General features: G+C 46.4%; 34 non-coding genes across 34 annotated transcripts; all 34 read right to left on the reverse strand.

The window, feature by feature from the left end:
- Positions 1 to 3,319: 3,319 nt before the first annotated feature.
- Positions 3,320 to 3,391, reverse strand: Trnat-agu (transfer RNA threonine (anticodon AGU)). The gene has a single exon. It is a non-coding gene; the product is annotated as a tRNA-Thr (tRNA).
- A 321-nt stretch (positions 3,392 to 3,712) lies between these two features.
- On the reverse strand, positions 3,713 to 3,785 carry Trnak-cuu (transfer RNA lysine (anticodon CUU)). The gene has a single exon. It is a non-coding gene; the product is annotated as a tRNA-Lys (tRNA).
- A 440-nt stretch (positions 3,786 to 4,225) lies between these two features.
- On the reverse strand, positions 4,226 to 4,298 carry Trnar-ucg (transfer RNA arginine (anticodon UCG)). The gene has a single exon. It is a non-coding gene; the product is annotated as a tRNA-Arg (tRNA).
- A 549-nt stretch (positions 4,299 to 4,847) lies between these two features.
- On the reverse strand, positions 4,848 to 4,919 carry Trnat-agu (transfer RNA threonine (anticodon AGU)). The gene has a single exon. It is a non-coding gene; the product is annotated as a tRNA-Thr (tRNA).
- Positions 4,920 to 5,240: 321 nt separating this feature from the next.
- Trnan-guu (transfer RNA asparagine (anticodon GUU)) lies at positions 5,241 to 5,313 on the reverse strand. The gene has a single exon. It is a non-coding gene; the product is annotated as a tRNA-Asn (tRNA).
- A 440-nt stretch (positions 5,314 to 5,753) lies between these two features.
- Trnar-ucg (transfer RNA arginine (anticodon UCG)) lies at positions 5,754 to 5,826 on the reverse strand. The gene has a single exon. It is a non-coding gene; the product is annotated as a tRNA-Arg (tRNA).
- A 549-nt stretch (positions 5,827 to 6,375) lies between these two features.
- Positions 6,376 to 6,447, reverse strand: Trnat-agu (transfer RNA threonine (anticodon AGU)). Its single transcript has one exon. It is a non-coding gene; the product is annotated as a tRNA-Thr (tRNA).
- A 321-nt stretch (positions 6,448 to 6,768) lies between these two features.
- Positions 6,769 to 6,841, reverse strand: Trnak-cuu (transfer RNA lysine (anticodon CUU)). The gene has a single exon. It is a non-coding gene; the product is annotated as a tRNA-Lys (tRNA).
- A 440-nt stretch (positions 6,842 to 7,281) lies between these two features.
- On the reverse strand, positions 7,282 to 7,354 carry Trnar-ucg (transfer RNA arginine (anticodon UCG)). Its single transcript has one exon. It is a non-coding gene; the product is annotated as a tRNA-Arg (tRNA).
- Positions 7,355 to 7,895: 541 nt separating this feature from the next.
- Positions 7,896 to 7,967, reverse strand: Trnat-agu (transfer RNA threonine (anticodon AGU)). The gene has a single exon. It is a non-coding gene; the product is annotated as a tRNA-Thr (tRNA).
- A 319-nt stretch (positions 7,968 to 8,286) lies between these two features.
- Trnak-cuu (transfer RNA lysine (anticodon CUU)) lies at positions 8,287 to 8,361 on the reverse strand. The gene has a single exon. It is a non-coding gene; the product is annotated as a tRNA-Lys (tRNA).
- Positions 8,362 to 8,801: 440 nt separating this feature from the next.
- On the reverse strand, positions 8,802 to 8,874 carry Trnar-ucg (transfer RNA arginine (anticodon UCG)). Its single transcript has one exon. It is a non-coding gene; the product is annotated as a tRNA-Arg (tRNA).
- A 549-nt stretch (positions 8,875 to 9,423) lies between these two features.
- Positions 9,424 to 9,495, reverse strand: Trnat-agu (transfer RNA threonine (anticodon AGU)). The gene has a single exon. It is a non-coding gene; the product is annotated as a tRNA-Thr (tRNA).
- A 321-nt stretch (positions 9,496 to 9,816) lies between these two features.
- Trnan-guu (transfer RNA asparagine (anticodon GUU)) lies at positions 9,817 to 9,889 on the reverse strand. The gene has a single exon. It is a non-coding gene; the product is annotated as a tRNA-Asn (tRNA).
- Positions 9,890 to 10,946: 1,057 nt separating this feature from the next.
- Positions 10,947 to 11,018, reverse strand: Trnat-agu (transfer RNA threonine (anticodon AGU)). The gene has a single exon. It is a non-coding gene; the product is annotated as a tRNA-Thr (tRNA).
- A 321-nt stretch (positions 11,019 to 11,339) lies between these two features.
- On the reverse strand, positions 11,340 to 11,412 carry Trnan-guu (transfer RNA asparagine (anticodon GUU)). The gene has a single exon. It is a non-coding gene; the product is annotated as a tRNA-Asn (tRNA).
- A 440-nt stretch (positions 11,413 to 11,852) lies between these two features.
- Positions 11,853 to 11,925, reverse strand: Trnar-ucg (transfer RNA arginine (anticodon UCG)). The gene has a single exon. It is a non-coding gene; the product is annotated as a tRNA-Arg (tRNA).
- Positions 11,926 to 12,474: 549 nt separating this feature from the next.
- On the reverse strand, positions 12,475 to 12,546 carry Trnat-agu (transfer RNA threonine (anticodon AGU)). Its single transcript has one exon. It is a non-coding gene; the product is annotated as a tRNA-Thr (tRNA).
- Positions 12,547 to 12,867: 321 nt separating this feature from the next.
- Positions 12,868 to 12,940, reverse strand: Trnak-cuu (transfer RNA lysine (anticodon CUU)). The gene has a single exon. It is a non-coding gene; the product is annotated as a tRNA-Lys (tRNA).
- Positions 12,941 to 13,380: 440 nt separating this feature from the next.
- On the reverse strand, positions 13,381 to 13,453 carry Trnar-ucg (transfer RNA arginine (anticodon UCG)). Its single transcript has one exon. It is a non-coding gene; the product is annotated as a tRNA-Arg (tRNA).
- A 541-nt stretch (positions 13,454 to 13,994) lies between these two features.
- Trnat-agu (transfer RNA threonine (anticodon AGU)) lies at positions 13,995 to 14,066 on the reverse strand. The gene has a single exon. It is a non-coding gene; the product is annotated as a tRNA-Thr (tRNA).
- A 319-nt stretch (positions 14,067 to 14,385) lies between these two features.
- Positions 14,386 to 14,460, reverse strand: Trnak-cuu (transfer RNA lysine (anticodon CUU)). The gene has a single exon. It is a non-coding gene; the product is annotated as a tRNA-Lys (tRNA).
- Positions 14,461 to 14,900: 440 nt separating this feature from the next.
- Positions 14,901 to 14,973, reverse strand: Trnar-ucg (transfer RNA arginine (anticodon UCG)). Its single transcript has one exon. It is a non-coding gene; the product is annotated as a tRNA-Arg (tRNA).
- Positions 14,974 to 15,522: 549 nt separating this feature from the next.
- On the reverse strand, positions 15,523 to 15,594 carry Trnat-agu (transfer RNA threonine (anticodon AGU)). The gene has a single exon. It is a non-coding gene; the product is annotated as a tRNA-Thr (tRNA).
- A 321-nt stretch (positions 15,595 to 15,915) lies between these two features.
- Trnan-guu (transfer RNA asparagine (anticodon GUU)) lies at positions 15,916 to 15,988 on the reverse strand. The gene has a single exon. It is a non-coding gene; the product is annotated as a tRNA-Asn (tRNA).
- Positions 15,989 to 17,045: 1,057 nt separating this feature from the next.
- Trnat-agu (transfer RNA threonine (anticodon AGU)) lies at positions 17,046 to 17,117 on the reverse strand. The gene has a single exon. It is a non-coding gene; the product is annotated as a tRNA-Thr (tRNA).
- Positions 17,118 to 17,436: 319 nt separating this feature from the next.
- Positions 17,437 to 17,511, reverse strand: Trnak-cuu (transfer RNA lysine (anticodon CUU)). The gene has a single exon. It is a non-coding gene; the product is annotated as a tRNA-Lys (tRNA).
- Positions 17,512 to 17,951: 440 nt separating this feature from the next.
- Positions 17,952 to 18,024, reverse strand: Trnar-ucg (transfer RNA arginine (anticodon UCG)). Its single transcript has one exon. It is a non-coding gene; the product is annotated as a tRNA-Arg (tRNA).
- A 341-nt stretch (positions 18,025 to 18,365) lies between these two features.
- Positions 18,366 to 18,437, reverse strand: Trnat-agu (transfer RNA threonine (anticodon AGU)). The gene has a single exon. It is a non-coding gene; the product is annotated as a tRNA-Thr (tRNA).
- A 321-nt stretch (positions 18,438 to 18,758) lies between these two features.
- Trnak-cuu (transfer RNA lysine (anticodon CUU)) lies at positions 18,759 to 18,831 on the reverse strand. Its single transcript has one exon. It is a non-coding gene; the product is annotated as a tRNA-Lys (tRNA).
- A 440-nt stretch (positions 18,832 to 19,271) lies between these two features.
- Positions 19,272 to 19,344, reverse strand: Trnar-ucg (transfer RNA arginine (anticodon UCG)). Its single transcript has one exon. It is a non-coding gene; the product is annotated as a tRNA-Arg (tRNA).
- Positions 19,345 to 19,897: 553 nt separating this feature from the next.
- Positions 19,898 to 19,969, reverse strand: Trnat-agu (transfer RNA threonine (anticodon AGU)). The gene has a single exon. It is a non-coding gene; the product is annotated as a tRNA-Thr (tRNA).
- Positions 19,970 to 20,288: 319 nt separating this feature from the next.
- On the reverse strand, positions 20,289 to 20,363 carry Trnak-cuu (transfer RNA lysine (anticodon CUU)). Its single transcript has one exon. It is a non-coding gene; the product is annotated as a tRNA-Lys (tRNA).
- Positions 20,364 to 20,803: 440 nt separating this feature from the next.
- On the reverse strand, positions 20,804 to 20,876 carry Trnar-ucg (transfer RNA arginine (anticodon UCG)). The gene has a single exon. It is a non-coding gene; the product is annotated as a tRNA-Arg (tRNA).
- Positions 20,877 to 21,367: the final 491 nt, after the last annotated feature.

The raw sequence follows: 21,367 nt of genomic DNA on the forward strand, positions 1-21,367 counted from the left end.
GGCTCCGGAGACGCTACAGTACTTCTTAATTAGTAATTCCAATTTCGAAATGTCTTCGGCATTACGCAGTACGACTCCGACATCATCGGCATATGCGTTTATAACAGTTCGGTGTCCAGATAATGTGAGGCCAGTCAGGCTGACGTGAACACTGCGGACAAAAGGCTCTAAAGACAGCACGAAGAGGAGCATGGAGAGGGGGCTTCCTTGAGGCACGCCACGCCTGATCTGGAACTGCTTTGTCCTCTGGCTATTGACTGAGATACAGGCGCTGATTCCTGTTGCGATATTTCTAATCACACTTACGACGCGCTCATTAAAACCTATTTTCTTCAGTGTGGCATTAAGGAATCTATGATCGACACGATCAAAAGCTTTCTGGAAGTCAATAAACATGATAGCACATTTGATGTTGGTCACAGCAGTGATTGCAATTACATCTCTATATTCAGCTATGCTTTTAAAAATACTTCTATTAGGAACACACGACTGGTGTGAGCTTACTATCTTTGTAGCGACCTGTGAGAGTCTGTTGTTTATAATTCTGCCGATGATTTTATAATCAGAGTTTAACAGAGAGATAGGACGAAAGTTATTAAGGTTTGTTTTTGCAGTAGTTTTTGGAATGAGTACTATTGTGCTCTCTTTAAATACTGAAGGTATTTGTTTTCCCTGAAGTATCTCGTTCGTCATTCGAGTAAACATGTCACCAATCAAAGGCCAGTAACGTATATAAAATTCAACAGGCAAACCATCTGGTCCCGGTGATTTCGTCAAAGGAGATTTACAGATGGTTCTGTAGAGTTCTTCGTTAGTACACTCGACGAGAAGGTTTTCGTTTTCCTCGTCTGACACCTGAGGAGCTATGGAATTAAGGTACTCATCGAAGGACTCTTCACATACCGGACCGACTGAGTATAGATCTTCGTAATACTTGTGCACTGCATTGACGATGTCTCTCTGAGTCACGAGTGTCTCGCCATTTTCAGACTGGAGTCCATCGATGAAGGTGCGTCTCCTATTTCTTTCGTGCCGCAGTAGATGGTACAAGGAAGCATGTTCATCCTCCACGACGGTTTTAGCCTTTGATTTTATTTTCAGACCCTCCATCTGCTGTCTTTTAATGCTGAGCAATTTGGCCTTGGTTCGCTTGATATCTACCAGACGGATGTTGGAAGTGTCTGCCTGCTCATATAGATTTCTCAGCATGGTGTAATAAAATTCTATGGAATTTTTCAAGTCCTTCGATCGTTGTGCACCGTAATGAATGAGAACTTTCCGCAGTTTGGGCTTTGCCCTGTTGCACCACCACTCTAGTACTGAGACATGCCTGTTTACGGAGCAGAGACACATGGCCCACGCTTCTGTCAAACTTTCTTCTAGTCCGTCTTCCTGCATCAGTGACATGTTAAGGTGCCATTGACTTCTGAAACGACGAGTAGGTTGCACAGTAAGGCTGACGGTAGCAAGCACGGCACTATGATCAGAAAAGTAGACAGGAGTCGTTTCCGCTTTAATGAAGGAGCTGACTAGACTTTGCGATATGTAGAGTCTGTCAATTCTACTTCGTGATTGAGGACCGATATAAGTGAAAGCCACAAATGTGGGATACGTTATTTCCCAAGCATCTTTAAGCTGTAAAACAGTGACAAAACGCTTCAGTTCATTGCAGTTATTATAATTTGGAACCTGGTCTTTTTTATTGATCACACAATTAAAATCACCGCCGATCATAAGATCCTTTGGGTTTTTCCGCAATAAATAAATGATCTCTTCTTTAAAGAACTGTGCTCTTTCCATTCTATTGGATGTGCCGGAAGGGGCATACAGATTGATAAGAGTAAAACCAAAGACTTTTATACCTATCGCTCTGCCGGAATCCAGTCTTTCAATATCTGTGACAGGGATCCCCTCCCTGACTAAAATTGCTGTCCCTATGTTAGTGTCAAGCGAGACATTTAAAATAGACAAATACCCTGGCACTGCAAGGTTAGTGAGTACAACTTCTTGTAGGAAAACAATGTCCGTCCCTGACTCATATAGGTACTCTTTGAGCGCTGCAATTTTAGTCGCCGATGTAATCCTGTTAATATTGATAGTTGCAAGTGTATACGCCTGGGACATTTAGGTTACATAAAAATGTACATAATTGAATAAACAAAAAAATAGTAAAATTATGATAAAACCAGGGAGCTGTGACGCTGCTAGAAGGGATAAACTACTCCACTTCAACAAGCTCCTACAATAATAATCTACAGAGAAGTGTATACGCCTGGGACATTTAGTTTACATAAAAATGTACATCAATGAATAAACAAAAAAAATAGTAAAATAATGATAAAAACAGGGAGCTGTGTTGCTTCTAGAAGGGATAAACTACAACACTTCAACAAGCTCCTACAATAATAATCTACAGAGAAATACCTATGAGTATGGAAAATACGTGAACCACTGCTTTTGGTTCCTCCGAAAAATGACTAAGACAATAGGACCCTCAGAACATAAAGCGGTTCAACGATTTTTTTTTGTTTCCCTTTTTTTGTTGTTGAATTGTGATCCTCAGTTTGGTGGAGTATTCCTAAGATCTCGGGTTTTAGTTTTGCAGAGGGGCTTTCCATCACTAATGTTACTTGAAGGTACATCCTTAGGTTTTTCCTTAATAATTTCATACAGGACATTCTTGGCCGGTGCATCATCTTGTCCAGGTTGTTGTTTGCTTTGGTTACGGGAAGCTTTGAGATTAGGTTGCGGTTTGAGTCTCCATTAGGCCACACGGTCACTGGCGCAATATACTTCCCCACACACACCTCATTTTCGCCATTTGTACACTTGGCAGAAAGAATTTCACATCTTTGACGCACTTCTCCATCTGAAATTTCAGTACTAAAAGAACGACGCTACTTCTTGCTGTGTCCCATCGCAAGTTACATTCAAGCCCTTATGACGCTGATCAAACAAGAGGTTGCAAATCAGCTTCAATCGCGTAGTGCCATCTCAGTCGCTTGCGGAAGGCACCTCACCCAATGTGATACAATGGCGAGTTGTCGCTATTACCAAAGCGGCGGCGGCGCCGACGACGACGACAATCGCGGGGGTCTTTATCAGGGGTAGAAAATACATCACAAGAACTAAGTATTTCACGTCAGCATTCTCTGGAGACTGCCAAAAGCAGCAGTTTCTGGTTCCCACTTTAATAGCACCATTCACACTATTCATTTGCGAGAGCATTTCTTAAATACCGCACCCACTCATAATTTTTTTATCCTTGACCGCTTTTTTCGAAAGGGCCACGGTGGGAGGGGCTGTTACAAAATTCATTTGCCTCCTGTGAGGATCGAACTCACGACCTCTGGTTTACTAGACCAGCGCTCTGCCACTAAGCTAAGGAGGCGCCTCCTAGCGCGCTTTTCGGGTACTTTGTTCTTACAGACTAGTGAATCGGAGCCCTTCAGCTCGAAACGCACCGCATGAGCGACCATTATTTTCATTTAGTTAGCACAGCTGCTGCTTTCCTACACATCTCACACGATATCGATGTACAAATTAAATTCCAAAACAACACATTTATTTCATTTCAGAGTTACTTTCAGCTTCAAATACCGTTCCTCTGATATTTATCCGAAGCTAGGCATCGTCGTAACCCGTTACGTTCATCACGCAAGGCTCACGAGAGGGGCGCATGTTGGATCCGCGTACACACAAAAACTTTTGCCGCCCAGCGTGTGGCTCGAACCCACGACCCTGAGATTAAGAGTCTCATGCTCTACCGACTGAGCTAGCCGGGCTGCACACAACGCGTTTCGAGCCATACAATACTGATTTGACCTGCGACCATCTATTGAAGATTCTTTTGACTACAGCTTATTTCCTGCTGCCACAAATCAGCTACAATCCTATTCAATGAAAAATTGTCTCCGAAAGGCATCAAATCTGCTTGAAATGATACGTGGCTATCAGCACCATTATTCAACACACATGCTCGACAGTGCGCAGACGCCTGTGGCGTAGCCCTTGGCTCCTGAATCAGATGCAGTAGTTCCAACAAAAACTCTCCTGAACGGCACTGTGCCGAAAACTTCGCTACAGATCACCCTTGTCTTGCTTGTGCTTCAGGTAGACGCCGGTGTTGCAGCCAGGAAGCGGACAGCAGCTTATTTCAGCTAGTTTTGCAGTACTCAAACAAAACAGTAAAACAGCATGCATCTTTTGCAGAACAGGAAAAACTCGACCGTGACAGGATTCGAACCTGCAATCTTCGGATCCGAAGTCCGACGCCTTAGCCATTAGGCCACACGGTCACTGGCGCAATGTACTTCCCCACACACACCTCATTTTCGCCATTTGTACACTTGGCAGAAAGAATTTCACATCTTTGACGCACTTCTCCATCTGAAATTTCAGTACTAAAAGAACGACGCTACTTCTTGCTGTGTCCCATCGCAAGTTACATTCAAGCCCTTATGACGCTGATCAAACAAGAGGTTGCAAATCAGCTTCAATCGCTTAGTGCCATCTCAGTCGCTTGCGGAAGGTACCTCACCCAATGTGATACAATGGCTAGTTGTCGCTATTACCAAAGAGGTGGCGGCGCCGACGACGACGACGACAATCGCGGGGGTCTTTATCAGAGGTATAAAATAAAATACATCACAAGAACTAAGTATTTCACGTCAGCATTCTCCGGAGACTGCCAAAAGCAACAGTTTGTGGTGCCCACTTTAATAGCACCATTCACACTATTCATTTGCGAGAGCATTTCTTAAATACCGCACCCACTCATAATTTTTTTATCCTTGACCGCTTTTTTCGAAAGGGCCACGGTGGGAGGGGCTGTTACAAAATTCATTTGCCTCCTGTGAGGATCGAACTCACGACCTCTGGTTTACTAGACCAGCGCTCTGCCACTGACCTAAGGAGGCGCCTCCTAGCGCGCTTTTCGGGTACTTTGTTCTTACAGACTAGTGAATCGGAGCCCTTCAGCTCGAAACGCACCGCATGAGCGACCATTATTTGCATTTAGTTAGCACACCTGCTGCTTTCCTACACATCTCACACGATATCGATGTACAAATTAAATTCCAAAACAACACATTTATTTCATTTCAGAGTTACTTTCAGCTTCAAATACCGTTCCTCTGATATTTATCCGAGGCTAGGCATCGTCGTAACCCGTTACGTTCATCACGCAAGGCTCACGAGAGGGGCGCATGTTGGATCCGCGTACACACAAAAACTTTTGCCGCCCAGCGTGGGGCTCGAACCCACGACCCTGAGATTAACAGTCTCATGCTCTACCGACTGAGCAAGCCGGGCTGCACGCAACGCCTTACGAGCCATACAATACTGATTTGACCTGCGACCATCTATTGAAGAATCTTTTGACTACAGCTTATTTCCTGCTGCCACAAATCAGCTACAATCCTATTCAATGAAAAATTGTCTCCAAAAGGCATCAAATCTGCTTGAAATGATACGTGGCTATCAGCACCATTATTCAACACACATGCTCGACTGTGCGCAGACGCCTGTGGCGTAGCCCTTGGGTCCTGAATCAGATGCAGCAATTGCAACAAAAACTCTCCTGAACGGCACTGTGCCGAAAATTTCGCTACAGATCACCCTTGTCTTGCTTGTGCTTCAGGTAGACGCCGGTTTTGCAGCCAGGAAGCGGACAGCAGCTACTTTCAACTAGTTTTGCAGTACCCAAACAACATAGTAAAACAGCATGCATCTTTTGCACAACAGGAAAAACTCGACCGTGACAGGATTCGAACCTGCAATCTTCGGATCCGAAGTCCGACGCCTTAGCCATTAGGCCACACGGTCACTGGCGCAATGTACTTCCCCACACACACCTCATTTTCGCCATTTGTACACTTGGCAGAAAGAATTTCACATCTTTGACGCACTTCTCCATCTGAAATTTCAGTACTAAAAGAACGACGCTACTTCTTGCTGTGTCCCATCGCAAGTTACATTCAAGCCCTTATGACGCTGATCAAACAAGAGGTTGCAAATCAGCTTCAATCGCTTAGTGCCATCTCAGTCGCTTGCGGAAGGTACCTCACCCAATGTGATACAATGGCTAGTTGTCGCTATTACCAAAGAGGTGGCGGCGCCGACGACGACGACGACAATCGCGGGGGTCTTTATCAGAGGTATAAAATAAAATACATCACAAGAACTAAGTATTTCACGTCAGCATTCTCCGGAGACTGCCAAAAGCAACAGTTTGTGGTGCCCACTTTAATAGCACCATTCACACTATTCATTTGCGAGAGCATTTCTTAAATACCGCACCCACTCATAATTTTTTTATCCTTGACCGCTTTTTTCGAAAGGGCCACGGTGGGAGGGGCTGTTACAAAATTCATTTGCCTCCTGTGAGGATCGAACTCACGACCTCTGGTTTACTAGACCAGCGCTCTGCCACTGACCTAAGGAGGCGCCTCCTAGCGCGCTTTTCGGGTACTTTGTTCTTACAGACTAGTGAATCGGAGCCCTTCAGCTCGAAACGCACCGCATGAGCGACCATTATTTGCATTTAGTTAGCACACCTGCTGCTTTCCTACACATCTCACACGATATCGATGTACAAATTAAATTCCAAAACAACACATTTATTTCATTTCAGAGTTACTTTCAGCTTCAAATACCGTTCCTCTGATATTCATACGAAGCTAGGCATCGTCGTAACCCGTTACGTTCATTACGCAAGGCTCACGAGAGGGGCGCATGTTGGATCCGCGTAGACACAAAATTTTGCGCCGCCCAGCGTGGGGCTCGAACCCACGACCCTGAGATTAAGAGTCTCATGCTCTACCGACTGAGCTAGCCGGGCTGCACACAACGCCTTACGAGCCATACAATACTGATTTGACCTGCGACCATCTATTGAAGATTCTTTTGACTACAGCTTATTTCCTGCTGCCACAAATCAGCTACAATCCTATTCAATGAAAAATTGTCTCCGAAAGGCATCAAATCTGCTTGAAATGATACGTGGCTATCAGCACCATTATTCAACACACATGCTCGACAGTGCGCAGACGCCTGTGGCGTAGCCCTTGGCTCCTGAATCAGATGCAGTAGTTCCAACAAAAACTCTCCTGAACGGCACTGTGCCGAAAACTTCGCTACAGATCACCCTTGTCTTGCTTGTGCTTCAGGTAGACGCCGGTGTTGCAGCCAGGAAGCGGACAGCAGCTTATTTCAGCTAGTTTTGCAGTACTCAAACAAAACAGTAAAACAGCATGCATCTTTTGCAGAACAGGAAAAACTCGACCGTGACAGGATTCGAACCTGCAATCTTCGGATCCGAAGTCCGACGCCTTATCCATTAGGCCACACGGTCACTGGCGCCATATACTTCCCCACACACAACTCATTTTCGCCATTTGTACACTTGGCAGAAAGAATTTCACATCTTTGACGCACTTCTCCATCTCAAATTTCAGTACTAAAAGAACGACGCTACTTCTTGCTGTGTCCCATCGCAAGTTACATTCAAGCCCTAATGACGCTGATCAAACAAGAGGTTGCAAATCAGCTTCAATCGTTTAGTGCCATCTCAGTCGCTTGCGGAAGGCACCTCACCCAATGTGATACAATGGCGAGTTGTCGCTATTACCAAAGCGGCGGCGGCGCCGACGACGACGACAATCGCGGGGGTCTTCATCAGGGGTAGAAAATACATCACAAGAACTAAGTATTTCACGTCGGCATTCTCCGGAGACTGCCAAAAGCAGCAGTTTCTGGTGCCCACTTTAATAGCACCATTCACACTATTCATTTGCGAGAGCATTTCTTAAATACCGCACCCACTCATAATTTTTTTATCCTTGACCGCTTTTTTCGAAAGGGCCACGGTGGGAGGGGCTGTTACAAAATTCATTTGCCTCCTGTGAGGATCGAACTCACGACCTCTGGTTTACTAGACCAGCGCTCTGCCACTGACCTAAGGAGGCGCCTTCCAGCGCGCTTTTCGGGTACTTTGTTCTTACAGACTAGTGAATCGGAGCCCTTCAGCTCGAAACGCACCGCATGAGCGACCATTATTTGCATTTAGTTAGCACAGCTTCTGCTTTCCTACACATCTCACACGATATCGATGTACAAATTAAATTCCAAAACAACACATTTATTTCATTTCAGAGTTACTTTCAGCTTCAAATACCGTTCCTCTGATATTTATCCGAAGCTAGGCATCGTCGTAACCCGTTACGTTCATCACGCAAGGCTCACGAAAGGGGCGCATGTTGGATCCGCGTACACACAAAAAACTTTTGCCGCCAGCGTGGGGCTCGAACCGATGACCCTGAGATTAAGAGTCTCATGCTCTACCGACTGAGCTAGCCGGGCTGCACACAACGCCTTACGAGCCATACAATACTGATTTGACCTGCGACCATCTATTGAAGAATCTTTTGACTACAGCTTATTTCCTGCTGCCACAAATAAGCTACAATCCTATTCAATGAAAAATTGTTTCCGAAAGGCATCAAATCTCCTTGAAATGATACTTGGCTATCAGCACCATTATTCAACACACATGCTCGACTGTGCGCAGACGCCTGTGGCGTAGCCCTTGGGACCTGAATCAGATGCAGCAATTGCAACAAAAACTCTCCTGAACGGCACTGTGCCGAAAATTTCGCTACAGATCACCCTTGTCTTGCTTGTGCTTCAGGTAGACGCCGGTTTTGCAGCCAGGAAGCGGACAGCAGCTACTTTCAACTAGTTTTGCAGTACCCAAACAACATAGTAAAACAGCATGCATCTTTTGCACAACAGGAAAAACTCGACCGTGACAGGATTCGAACCTGCAATCTTCGGATCCGAAGTCCGACGCCTTAGCCATTAGGCCACACGGTCACTGGCGCAATGTACTTCCCCACACACACCTCATTTTCGCCATTTGTACACTTGGCAGAAAGAATTTCACATCTTTGACGCACTTCTCCATCTGAAATTTCAGTACTAAAAGAACGACGCTACTTCTTGCTGTGTCCCATCGCAAGTTACATTCAAGCCCTTATGACGCTGATCAAACAAGAGGTTGCAAATCAGCTTCAATCGCTTAGTGCCATCTCAGTCGCTTGCGGAAGGTACCTCACCCAATGTGATACAATGGCTAGTTGTCGCTATTACCAAAGAGGTGGCGGCGCCGACGACGACGACGACAATCGCGGGGGTCTTTATCAGAGGTATAAAATAAAATACATCACAAGAACTAAGTATTTCACGTCAGCATTCTCCGGAGACTGCCAAAAGCAACAGTTTGTGGTGCCCACTTTAATAGCACCATTCACACTATTCATTTGCGAGAGCATTTCTTAAATACCGCACCCACTCATAATTTTTTTATCCTTGACCGCTTTTTTCGAAAGGGCCACGGTGGGAGGGGCTGTTACAAAATTCATTTGCCTCCTGTGAGGATCGAACTCACGACCTCTGGTTTACTAGACCAGCGCTCTGCCACTGACCTAAGGAGGCGCCTCCTAGCGCGCTTTTCGGGTACTTTGTTCTTACAGACTAGTGAATCGGAGCCCTTCAGCTCGAAACGCACCGCATGAGCGACCATTATTTGCATTTAGTTAGCACACCTGCTGCTTTCCTACACATCTCACACGATATCGATGTACAAATTAAATTCCAAAACAACACATTTATTTCATTTCAGAGTTACTTTCAGCTTCAAATACCGTTCCTCTGATATTTATCCGAGGCTAGGCATCGTCGTAACCCGTTACGTTCATCACGCAAGGCTCACGAGAGGGGCGCATGTTGGATCCGCGTACACACAAAAACTTTTGCCGCCCAGCGTGGGGCTCGAACCCACGACCCTGAGATTAACAGTCTCATGCTCTACCGACTGAGCAAGCCGGGCTGCACGCAACGCCTTACGAGCCATACAATACTGATTTGACCTGCGACCATCTATTGAAGAATCTTTTGACTACAGCTTATTTCCTGCTGCCACAAATCAGCTACAATCCTATTCAATGAAAAATTGTCTCCAAAAGGCATCAAATCTGCTTGAAATGATACGTGGCTATCAGCACCATTATTCAACACACATGCTCGACTGTGCGCAGACGCCTGTGGCGTAGCCCTTGGGTCCTGAATCAGATGCAGCAATTGCAACAAAAACTCTCCTGAACGGCACTGTGCCGAAAATTTCGCTACAGATCACCCTTGTCTTGCTTGTGCTTCAGGTAGACGCCGGTTTTGCAGCCAGGAAGCGGACAGCAGCTACTTTCAACTAGTTTTGCAGTACTCAAACAACACAGTAAAACAGCATGCATCTTTTGCAGAACAGGAAAAACTCGACCGTGACAGGATTCGAACCGGCAATCTTCGGATCCGAAGTCCGACGCCTTATCCTTTAGGCCTCACGGTCACTGGCGCAATATACTTCCCCACACACACCTCATTTTCGCCATTTGTACACTTGGCAGAAAGAATTTCACATCTTTGACGCACTTCTCCATCTCAAATTTCAGTACTAAAAGAACGACGCTACTTCTTGCTGTGTCCCATCGCAAGTTACATTCAAGCCCTTATGACGCTGATCAAACAAGAGGTTGCAAATCAGCTTCAATCGCTTAGTGCCATCTCAGTCGCTTGCGGAAGGCACCTCACCCTATGTGATACAATGGCGAGTAGTCGCTATTACCAAAGCGGCGGCGGCGCCGACGACGACGACGACAATCGCGGGGGTCTTTATCAGGGGTAGAAAATACATCACAAGATCTAAGTATTTCACGTCAGCATTCTCCGGAGACTGCCAAAAGCAGCAGTTTCTGGTGCCCACTTTAATAGCACCATTCACACTATTCATTTGCGAGAGCATTTCTTAAATACCGCACCCACTCATAATTTTTTTATCCTTGACCGCTTTTTTCGAAAGGGCCACGGTGGGAGGGGCTGTTACAAAATTCATTTGCCTCCTGTGAGGATCGAACTCACGACCTCTGGTTTACTAGACCAGCGCTCTGCCACTGACCTAAGGAGGCGCCTCCTAGCGCGCTTTTCGGGTACTTTGTTCTTACAGACTAGTGAATCGGAGCCCTTCAGCTCGAAACGCACCGCATGAGCGACCATTATTTGCATTTAGTTAGCACACCTGCTGCTTTCCTACACATCTCACACGATATCGATGTACAAATTAAATTCCAAAACAACACATTTATTTCATTTCAGAGTTACTTTCAGCTTCAAATACCGTTCCTCTGATATTTATCCGAGGCTAGGCATCGTCGTAACCCGTTACGTTCATCACGCAAGGCTCACGAGAGGGGCGCATGTTGGATCCGCGTACACACAAAAACTTTTGCCGCCCAGCGTGGGGCTCGAACCCACGACCCTGAGATTAACAGTCTCATGCTCTACCGACTGAGCAAGCCGGGCTGCACGCAACGCCTTACGAGCCATACAATACTGATTTGACCTGCGACCATCTATTGAAGAATCTTTTGACTACAGCTTATTTCCTGCTGCCACAAATCAGCTACAATCCTATTCAATGAAAAATTGTCTCCAAAAGGCATCAAATCTGCTTGAAATGATACGTGGCTATCAGCACCATTATTCAACACACATGCTCGACTGTGCGCAGACGCCTGTGGCGTAGCCCTTGGGTCCTGAATCAGATGCAGCAATTGCAACAAAAACTCTCCTGAACGGCACTGTGCCGAAAATTTCGCTACAGATCACCCTTGTCTTGCTTGTGCTTCAGGTAGACGCCGGTTTTGCAGCCAGGAAGCGGACAGCAGCTACTTTCAACTAGTTTTGCAGTACCCAAACAACATAGTAAAACAGCATGCATCTTTTGCACAACAGGAAAAACTCGACCGTGACAGGATTCGAACCTGCAATCTTCGGATCCGAAGTCCGACGCCTTAGCCATTAGGCCACACGGTCACTGGCGCAATGTACTTCCCCACACACACCTCATTTTCGCCATTTGTACACTTGGCAGAAAGAATTTCACATCTTTGACGCACTTCTCCATCTGAAATTTCAGTACTAAAAGAACGACGCTACTTCTTGCTGTGTCCCATCGCAAGTTACATTCAAGCCCTTATGACGCTGATCAAACAAGAGGTTGCAAATCAGCTTCAATCGCTTAGTGCCATCTCAGTCGCTTGCGGAAGGTACCTCACCCAATGTGATACAATGGCTAGTTGTCGCTATTACCAAAGAGGTGGCGGCGCCGACGACGACGACGACAATCGCGGGGGTCTTTATCAGAGGTATAAAATAAAATACATCACAAGAACTAAGTATTTCACGTCAGCATTCTCCGGAGACTGCCAAAAGCAACAGTTTGTGGTGCCCACTTTAATAGCACCATTCACACTATTCATTTGCGAGAGCATTTCTTAAATACCGCACCCACTCATAATTTTTTTATCCTTGACCGCTTTTTTCGAAAGGGCCACGGTGGGAGGGGCTGTTACAAAATTCATTTGCCTCCTGTGAGGATCGAACTCACGACCTCTGGTTTACTAGACCAGCGCTCTGCCACTGACCTAAGGAGGCGCCTCCTAGCGCGCTTTTCGGGTACTTTGTTCTTACAGACTAGTGAATCGGAGCCCTTCAGCTCGAAACGCACCGCATGAGCGACCATTATTTGCATTTAGTTAGCACACCTGCTGCTTTCCTACACATCTCACACGATATCGATGTACAAATTAAATTCCAAAACAACACATTTATTTCATTTCAGAGTTACTTTCAGCTTCAAATACCGTTCCTCTGATATTCATACGAAGCTAGGCATCGTCGTAACCCGTTACGTTCATTACGCAAGGCTCACGAGAGGGGCGCATGTTGGATCCGCGTAGACACAAAATTTTGCGCCGCCCAGCGTGGGGCTCGAACCCACGACCCTGAGATTAAGAGTCTCATGCTCTACCGACTGAGCTAGCCGGGCTGCACACAACGCCTTACGAGCCATACAATACTGATTTGACCTGCGACCATCTATTGAAGATTCTTTTGACTACAGCTTATTTCCTGCTGCCACAAATCAGCTACAATCCTATTCAATGAAAAATTGTCTCCGAAAGGCATCAAATCTGCTTGAAATGATACGTGGCTATCAGCACCATTATTCAACACACATGCTCGACAGTGCGCAGACGCCTGTGGCGTAGCCCTTGGCTCCTGAATCAGATGCAGTAGTTCCAACAAAAACTCTCCTGAACGGCACTGTGCCGAAAACTTCGCTACAGATCACCCTTGTCTTGCTTGTGCTTCAGGTAGACGCCGGTGTTGCAGCCAGGAAGCGGACAGCAGCTTATTTCAGCTAGTTTTGCAGTACTCAAACAAAACAGTAAAACAGCATGCATCTTTTGCAGAACAGGAAAAACTCGACCGTGACAGGATTCGAACCTGCAATCTTCGGATCCGAAGTCCGACGCCTTATCCATTAGGCCACACGGTCACTGGCGCCATATACTTCCCCACACACAACTCATTTTCGCCATTTGTACACTTGGCAGAAAGAATTTCACATCTTTGACGCACTTCTCCATCTCAAATTTCAGTACTAAAAGAACGACGCTACTTCTTGCTGTGTCCCATCGCAAGTTACATTCAAGCCCTAATGACGCTGATCAAACAAGAGGTTGCAAATCAGCTTCAATCGTTTAGTGCCATCTCAGTCGCTTGCGGAAGGCACCTCACCCAATGTGATACAATGGCGAGTTGTCGCTATTACCAAAGCGGCGGCGGCGCCGACGACGACGACAATCGCGGGGGTCTTCATCAGGGGTAGAAAATACATCACAAGAACTAAGTATTTCACGTCGGCATTCTCCGGAGACTGCCAAAAGCAGCAGTTTCTGGTGCCCACTTTAATAGCACCATTCACACTATTCATTTGCGAGAGCATTTCTTAAATACCGCACCCACTCATAATTTTTTTATCCTTGACCGCTTTTTTCGAAAGGGCCACGGTGGGAGGGGCTGTTACAAAATTCATTTGCCTCCTGTGAGGATCGAACTCACGACCTCTGGTTTACTAGACCAGCGCTCTGCCACTGACCTAAGGAGGCGCCTTCCAGCGCGCTTTTCGGGTACTTTGTTCTTACAGACTAGTGAATCGGAGCCCTTCAGCTCGAAACGCACCGCATGAGCGACCATTATTTGCATTTAGTTAGCACAGCTTCTGCTTTCCTACACATCTCACACGATATCGATGTACAAATTAAATTCCAAAACAACACATTTATTTCATTTCAGAGTTACTTTCAGCTTCAAATACCGTTCCTCTGATATTTATCCGAAGCTAGGCATCGTCGTAACCCGTTACGTTCATCACGCAAGGCTCACGAAAGGGGCGCATGTTGGATCCGCGTACACACAAAAAACTTTTGCCGCCAGCGTGGGGCTCGAACCGATGACCCTGAGATTAAGAGTCTCATGCTCTACCGACTGAGCTAGCCGGGCTGCACACAACGCCTTACGAGCCATACAATACTGATTTGACCTGCGACCATCTATTGAAGAATCTTTTGACTACAGCTTATTTCCTGCTGCCACAAATAAGCTACAATCCTATTCAATGAAAAATTGTTTCCGAAAGGCATCAAATCTCCTTGAAATGATACTTGGCTATCAGCACCATTATTCAACACACATGCTCGACTGTGCGCAGACGCCTGTGGCGTAGCCCTTGGGACCTGAATCAGATGCAGCAATTGCAACAAAAACTCTCCTGAACGGCACTGTGCCGAAAATTTCGCTACAGATCACCCTTGTCTTGCTTGTGCTTCAGGTAGACGCCGGTTTTGCAGCCAGGAAGCGGACAGCAGCTACTTTCAACTAGTTTTGCAGTACCCAAACAACATAGTAAAACAGCATGCATCTTTTGCACAACAGGAAAAACTCGACCGTGACAGGATTCGAACCTGCAATCTTCGGATCCGAAGTCCGACGCCTTAGCCATTAGGCCACACGGTCACTGGCGCAATGTACTTCCCCACACACACCTCATTTTCGCCATTTGTACACTTGGCAGAAAGAATTTCACATCTTTGACGCACTTCTCCATCTGAAATTTCAGTACTAAAAGAACGACGCTACTTCTTGCTGTGTCCCATCGCAAGTTACATTCAAGCCCTTATGACGCTGATCAAACAAGAGGTTGCAAATCAGCTTCAATCGCTTAGTGCCATCTCAGTCGCTTGCGGAAGGTACCTCACCCAATGTGATACAATGGCTAGTTGTCGCTATTACCAAAGAGGTGGCGGCGCCGACGACGACGACGACAATCGCGGGGGTCTTTATCAGAGGTATAAAATAAAATACATCACAAGAACTAAGTATTTCACGTCAGCATTCTCCGGAGACTGCCAAAAGCAACAGTTTGTGGTGCCCACTTTAATAGCACCATTCACACTATTCATTTGCGAGAGCATTTCTTAAATACCGCACCCACTCATAATTTTTTTATCCTTGACCGCTTTTTTCGAAAGGGCCACGGTGGGAGGGGCTGTTACAAAATTCATTTGCCTCCTGTGAGGATCGAACTCACGACCTCTGGTTTACTAGACCAGCGCTCTGCCACTGACCTAAGGAGGCGCCTCCTAGCGCGCTTTTCGGGTACTTTGTTCTTACAGACTAGTGAATCGGAGCCCTTCAGCTCGAAACGCACCGCATGAGCGACCATTATTTGCATTTAGTTAGCACACCTGCTGCTTTCCTACACATCTCACACGATATCGATGTACAAATTAAATTCCAAAACAACACATTTATTTCATTTCAGAGTTACTTTCAGCTTCAAATACCGTTCCTCTGATATTTATCCGAGGCTAGGCATCGTCGTAACCCGTTACGTTCATCACGCAAGGCTCACGAGAGGGGCGCATGTTGGATCCGCGTACACACAAAAACTTTTGCCGCCCAGCGTGGGGCTCGAACCCACGACCCTGAGATTAACAGTCTCATGCTCTACCGACTGAGCAAGCCGGGCTGCACGCAACGCCTTACGAGCCATACAATACTGATTTGACCTGCGACCATCTATTGAAGAATCTTTTGACTACAGCTTATTTCCTGCTGCCACAAATCAGCTACAATCCTATTCAATGAAAAATTGTCTCCAAAAGGCATCAAATCTGCTTGAAATGATACGTGGCTATCAGCACCATTATTCAACACACATGCTCGACTGTGCGCAGACGCCTGTGGCGTAGCCCTTGGGTCCTGAATCAGATGCAGCAATTGCAACAAAAACTCTCCTGAACGGCACTGTGCCGAAAATTTCGCTACAGATCACCCTTGTCTTGCTTGTGCTTCAGGTAGACGCCGGTTTTGCAGCCAGGAAGCGGACAGCAGCTACTTTCAACTAGTTTTGCAGTACTCAAACAACACAGTAAAACAGCATGCATCTTTTGCAGAACAGGAAAAACTCGACCGTGACAGGATTCGAACCGGCAATCTTCGGATCCGAAGTCCGACGCCTTATCCTTTAGGCCTCACGGTCACTGGCGCAATATACTTCCCCACACACACCTCATTTTCGCCATTTGTACACTTGGCAGAAAGAATTTCACATCTTTGACGCACTTCTCCATCTCAAATTTCAGTACTAAAAGAACGACGCTACTTCTTGCTGTGTCCCATCGCAAGTTACATTCAAGCCCTTATGACGCTGATCAAACAAGAGGTTGCAAATCAGCTTCAATCGCTTAGTGCCATCTCAGTCGCTTGCGGAAGGCACCTCACCCTATGTGATACAATGGCGAGTAGTCGCTATTACCAAAGCGGCGGCGGCGCCGACGACGACGACGACAATCGCGGGGGTCTTTATCAGGGGTAGAAAATACATCACAAGATCTAAGTATTTCACGTCAGCATTCTCCGGAGACTGCCAAAAGCAGCAGTTTCTGGTGCCCACTTTAATAGCACCATTCACACTATTCATTTGCGAGAGCATTTCTTAAATACCGCACCCACTCATAATTTTTTTATCCTTGACCGCTTTTTTCGAAAGGGCCACGGTGGGAGGGGCTGTTACAAAATTCATTTGCCTCCTGTGAGGATCGAACTCACGACCTCTGGTTTACTAGACCAGCGCTCTGCCACTGACCTAAGGAGGCGCCTCCTAGCGCGCTTTTCGGGTACTTTGTTCTTACAGACTAGTGAATCGGAGCCCTTCAGCTCGAAACGCACCGCATGAGCGACCATTATTTGCATTTAGTTAGCACAGCTGCTGCTTTCCTACACATCTCACACGATATCGATGTACATATTAAATTCCAAAACAACACATTTATTTCATTTCAGAGTTACTTTCAGCTTCAAATACCGTTCCTCTGATATTTATCCGAAGCTAGGCATCGTCGTAACCCGTTACGTTCATCACGCAAGGCTCACGAGAGGGGCGCATGTTGGATCCGCGTACACACAAAAAACTTTTGCCGCCAGCGTGGGGCTCGAACCGATGACCCTGAGATTAAGAGTCTCATGCTCTACCGACTGAGCTAGCCGGGCTGCACACAACGCCTTACGAGCCATACAATACTGTTTTGACCTGCGACCATCTATTGAAGAATCTTTTGACTACAGCTTATTTCCTGCTGCCACAAATCAGCTACATTCCTATTCAATGAAAAATTGTCTCCGAAAGGCATCAAATCTGCTTGAAATGATACGTGGCTATCAGCACCATTATTCAACACACATGCTCGACTGTGCGCAGACGCCTGTGGCGTAGCCCTTGGGTCCTGAATCAGATGCAGCAATTGCAACAAAAACTCTCCTGAACGGCACTGTGCCGAAAATTTCGCTACAGATCACCCTTGTCTTGCTTGTGCTTCAGGTAGACGCCGGTTTTGCAGCCAGGAAGCGGACAGCAGCTACTTTCAACTAGTTTTGCAGTACTCAAACAACATAGTAAAACAGCATGCATCTTTTGCAGAACAGGAAAAACTCGACCGTGACAGGATTCGAACCTGCAATCTTCGGATCCGAAGTCCGACGCCATATCCATTAGGCCACACGGTCACTGGCGCAATATACTTCCCCACACACACCTCATTTTCGCCATTTGTACACTTGGCAGAAAGAATTTCACATCTTTGACGCACTTCTCCATCTGAAATTTCAGTACTAAAAGAACGACGCTACTTCTTGCTGAGTCCCATCGCAAGTTACATTCAAGCCCTTATGACGCTGATCAAACAAGAGGTTGCAAATCAGCTTCAATCGCTTAGTGCCATTAGCACCATTCACACTATTCATTTGCGAGAGCATTTCTTAAATACCGCACCCATTCATAATTTTTTTTATCCTTGACCGCTTTTTTCGAAAGGGCCACGGTGGGAGGGGCTGTTACAAAATTCATGTGCCTCCTGTGAGGATCGAACTCACGACCTCTGGTTTACTAGACCAGCGCTCTGCCACTGAGCTAAGGAAGCGCCTCCTACCGCACTTTTCGGGTACTTTGTTCTTACAGACTAGTGAATCGGAGCCCTTCAGCTCGAAACGCACCGCATGAGCGACCATTATTTGCATTTAGTTAGCACAGCTGCTGCTTTCCTACACATCTCACACTATATCGATGTACAACTAAATTTGCAAAACAACACATTTATTTCATTTCAGAGTCACTTTCAGCTTCAAATACCGTTCCTCTGATATTCATACGAAGCTAGGCATCGTCGTAACCCGTTACGTTCATTACGCAAGGCTCACGAGAGGGGCGCATGTTGGATCCGCGTAGACACAAAATTTTGCGCCGCCCAGCGTGGGGCTCGAACCCACGACCCTGAGATTAAGAGTCTCATGATCTACCGACTGAGCTAGCCGGGCTGCACGCAACGCGTTACGAGCCATACAATACTGATGTGACCTGCGACCATCTATTGAAGATTCTTTTGACTACAGCTTATTTCCTGCTGCCACAGATCAGCTACAATCCTATTCAATGAAAAATTGTCTCCGAAAGGCATCAAATCTGAATGAAATGATACGTGGCTATCAGCACCATTATTCAACACACATGCTCGACTGTGCGCAGACGCCTGTGGCGTAGCCCTTGGGTCCTGAATCAGATGCAGTAGTTCCAACAAAAACTCTCCTGAACGGCACTGTGCCGAAAACTTCGCTACAGATCACCCTTGTCTTGCTTGTGCTTCTGGTAGACGCCGGTTTTGCAGCCAGGAAGCGGACAGCAGCAACTTCCAACTAGTTTTAGAGTACTCAAACAACACAGTAAAACAGCATGCATCTTTTGCAGAACAGGAAAAACTCGACCGTGACAGGATTCGAACCTGCAATCTTCGGATCCGAAGTCCGACGCCTTATCCATTAGGCCACACGGTCACTGGCGCAATATACTTCCCCACTCACACCTCGTTTTCGCCATTTGTACACTTGGCAGAATGAATTTCCCATCTTTGACGCAGTTCTCCATCTCAAATTTCAGTACTAAAAGTACGACGCTACTTCTTGCTGTGTCCCATCGCAAGTTACATTCAAGCCCTTATGACGCTGATCAAACAAGAGGTGGCAAATCAGCTTCAATCGTTTAGTGCCATCTCAGTCGCTTGCAGAAGGTACCTCACCCTATGTGATACAATGGCGAATTGTCGCTATTACCAAAGCGGCGGCGGCGCCGACGACGACGACGACGACGACGACAATCGCGAGGGTCTTTATCAGGGGTAGAAAATACATCACAAGAACTAAGTATATCACGTCGGCATTCTCCGGAGACTGCCTAAAGCAGCAGTTTCTGGTGCCCACTTTAATAGCACCATTCACACTATTCATTTGCGAGAGCATTTCTTAAATACCGCACCCATTCATAATTTTTTTTATCCTAGACCGCTTTTTTCGAAAGGGCCACGGCGGGAGGGGCTTTACAAAATTCATGTGCCTCCTGTGAGGATCGAACTCTCGACCTCTGGTTTACTAGACCAGCGCTCTGCCACTGAGCTAAGGAAGCGCCTCCTAGCGCACTTTTCGGGTACTTTGTTCTTACAGACTAGTGAATCGGAGCCCTTCAGCTCGAAACGCACCGCATGAGCGACCATTATTTGCATTTAGTTAGCACAGCTGCTGCTTTCCTACACATCTCACACGATATCGATGTACATATTAAATTCCAAAACAACACATTTATTTCATTTCAGAGTTACTTTCAGCTTCAAATACCGTTCCTCTGATATTTATCCGAAGCTAGGCATCGTCGTAACCCGTTACGTTCATCACGCAAGGCTCACGAGAGGGGCGCATGTTGGATCCGCGTACACACAAAAAACTTTTGCCGCCAGCGTGGGGCTCGAACCGATGACCTTGAGATTAAGAGTCTCATGCTCTACCGACTGAGCTAGCCGGGCTGCACGCAACGCGTTACGAGCCATACAATACTGATGTCACCTGCGACCATCTATTGAAGATTCTTTTGACTACAGCTTATTTCCTGCTGCCACAAATCAGCTACAATCCTATTCAATGAAAAATTGTCTCCGAAAGGCATCAAATCTGAATGAAATGATACGTGGCTATCAGCTCCATTATTCAACACACATGCTCGACTGTGCGCAGACGCCTGTGGCGTAGCCCTTGGGTCCTGAATCAGATGCAGTAGTTTCAACATAATCTCTCCTGAACGGCACTGTGCCGAAAACTTCGCTACAGATCACCCTTGTCTTGCTTGTGCTTCTGGTAGACGCCGGTTTTGCAGCCAGGAAGCGGACAGCAGCAACTTCCAACTAGTTTTAGAGTACTCAAACAACACAGTAAAACAGCATGCATCTTTTGCAGAACAGGAAAAACTCGACCGTGACAGGATTCGAACCTGCAATCTTCGGATCCGAAGTCCGACGCCTTATCCATTAGGCTGCACGGTCACTGGCGCAATATACTTCCCCACTCACACCTCGTTTTCGCCATTTGTACACTTGGCAGAATGAATTTCCCATCTTTGACGCAGTTCTCCATCTCAAATTTCAGTACTAAAAGTACGACGCTACTTCTTGCTGTGTCCCATCGCAAGTTACATTCAAGCCCTTATGACGCTGATCAAACAAGAGGTGGCAAATCAGCTTCAATCGTTTAGTGCCATCTCAGTCGCTTGCAGAAGGTATTTCACCCTATGTGATACAATGGCGAATTGTCGCTATTACCAAAGCGGCGGCGGCGCCGACGCCGACGACGACGACGACGACGACGACAATCGCGAGGGTCTTTATCAGGGGTAGAAAATACATCACAAGAACTAAGTATTTCACGTCGGCATTCTCCGGAGACTGCCTAAAGCAACAGTTTCTGGTGCCCACTTTAATAGCACCATTCACACTATTCATTTGCGAGAGCATTTCTTAAATACCGCACCCATTCA

The sequence above is a fragment of the Schistocerca cancellata genome, unplaced genomic scaffold (assembly GCF_023864275.1).
Source record: "Schistocerca cancellata isolate TAMUIC-IGC-003103 unplaced genomic scaffold, iqSchCanc2.1 HiC_scaffold_1109, whole genome shotgun sequence".
NCBI lineage: Eukaryota > Metazoa > Arthropoda > Insecta > Orthoptera > Acrididae > Schistocerca > Schistocerca cancellata.